The 2,247-nt window shown below is 30.1% G+C and overlaps 1 protein-coding gene across 1 annotated transcript in view; it reads left to right on the top strand.

Annotated features, from left to right (window-relative positions):
* The window catches only part of LOC107687208 (kelch-like protein 28), a 12,112-nt gene that overhangs the window by 7,645 nt on the left and 2,220 nt on the right, over positions 1–2,247 (top strand). The window lies entirely within an intron of this gene.

Genomic DNA, 2,247 nt, shown 5'->3' on the forward strand with positions numbered 1-2,247 from the left:
TCACTTCTTATCAATTTAACACATCCTTGCTGAATAAAAGTTTTAATTTCTTTCAAAAAAAGAAAGAATAAAAATTTACTTTTTTAGTTAATTGAAAATTACTTACCATAGTCAACTTATTATTTTTTTATTATTATATTTATTTATTATTATTAATTTATTTATTAGAATGCATTACATTTATTACCATAGTCAATTTATTATTATTTATTATTATTAATAATTTATTAGAAAGCATTACATTTATTATTAATTTGTAATTATTTTAAAAAGCGCTTATAATTAAATTTGTAAAAATTGTGAATTATATATTACTTAGTATTTAAACTAGATAACTAATTCTGGGAGGTGGCATGCTGATCGGTATCAGTGTTAATATTGTTAAATACAACTATTAAAGAACATGTATGTTAATTAAAATAAAATAATTGAGATTAGTGTTTTAAATCACTAGTGTTTTAGTGTGTTGAATCAACTATTGTTGAATTTTGCATTAACAAATGCCTCTTTTTTTCAGGCAATATTAAATTTAAAATTGATGATATTTAAAAGACTGTGGACATGAAGCACCAAAATGAATGTTAACTAAAATAAAATCAAATTTAAAAACCTTTTAGATATATTTTCAGTAAATATTTCAGGTAGTCGCCAAGACAATATTTAAGATTTTCGTTTAGTTTAAGTTAAATAACTAAAATTGCAAAAACAAAAAAAAAACAAAAAAATAAAATACAAAAACTAAAAAAAAATAAAATAAAAAAAATAGTAAAAAGAACAAAAACACACAACAAAAACCAAAATGCTATAATACTTTTAATTTTAATCATATTAAAATAACACTGGTTGGTAAATTAGTAGAAACAGAATTATATTCAAGGCCTTGTTTCAAATAAAACTACTGAATAACTTAAAGCTGCAGTCCGTAAGTGTTGCCTCTTTGTCGCCATCTCTGTTTGAAAACCTGGAATTGCAGCTGTGTGCGGAGTTATCTAGCTTGCTGTGTGTTGTGCTCCGACTCCAGAATCTAATGTTCTGAAGAGTGTGTGGCAGTCAGTCACCGCACCGGTGGATATCTACTGTACTTCACAAGCACAGATTCTAGCCTACGTCGTGGAATATATGACCCAAATAAGCATTTTCACCGTGTATTGCCATCTGAACGAGTAACAAGTCTGCCACGTTTGTTCTGACCAACTGAGGAAAAAAGCATTACCATAAATCTGGCCACCAATGATGAGCCGGGACTACTTCTTTATGTTTACAGACGTGACGTAATGACGCAACGGCACGCTCTAATTTCCAGCGAAAACCTACCTGTACCACTCAAACTAGAAAATATTATTATAAGCTAACCGTTGTGAATCAGCTAAAGTAAGGAGATAGTTTCGAACACTGGCTGGTTATGTGCTTGCTCAAATATTGATTTCGGATCATTTTTAAACAAAAAAAGTTACGGAGTGCAGCTTTAAAAAATTAAAAATAATAGTAAAAATTACAGTTTAGTTTGTTCAAGTATTAAAACTACTAAAACTGAAATAAAAATATTAAATATTTTTTAGACAAAAATAAATAAATAAATAAAACAAAATTACTAAAACTTTAACTAAAATAAAAAATGAAACAAAAACCAAAACATTCAATATATTAATAGGTACTGTAACACTATTTTAATGATAATAATAATTTAAAAAAAACTGGTCAGTGAATCAGTCGAAAGCCTTGTTTCAAATAAAAACTACTGTATGACTTTTACTGATTTATTTTGGTAGTTTTGCAGTGAATCTCTGTATGAAGGCAGGGGACGGTTGGTTTCGTCTGATCCTCTGTGTTCTTCTCTCTTTGGGCTCATGGGACGCTCCTGCTGTTGTGCTCGTGTCTCCATGAGCGCGTGGCTCTCCTGAGATGTGTTTCGCCTCTAAACGCGTGTCAAGAGTTCTAGGAAGAACAGGGGCTCATGGGACGCTGCCAGGGTTTCATGGGGCCAGCAGTTATTTGTCCAGTCTTTACTATGATTTCACTGCTTATCTTGAGTTCTTCCAGCTCAACACTACACACATATCAGCAGTGTTTGAATAATTATGAGATCGGACTGATATTAGCTAATCAATGTTTTTTAAAGAGTTCTCTTCTTTCAGCAAGCCTGCATTTATTTGAGCAAAAATACAGCAAAAGCAGTAATATTGTGAAACATTGTTACTATTTAAACAGCTGTTTTCTATGTGAATCTCTGTTAAACTGTAATGTATT

This window comes from Sinocyclocheilus anshuiensis, unplaced genomic scaffold (assembly GCF_001515605.1).
Source record: "Sinocyclocheilus anshuiensis isolate Anshui unplaced genomic scaffold, SAMN03320099.WGS_v1.1 scaffold1569, whole genome shotgun sequence".
Lineage (NCBI taxonomy): Eukaryota > Metazoa > Chordata > Actinopteri > Cypriniformes > Cyprinidae > Sinocyclocheilus > Sinocyclocheilus anshuiensis.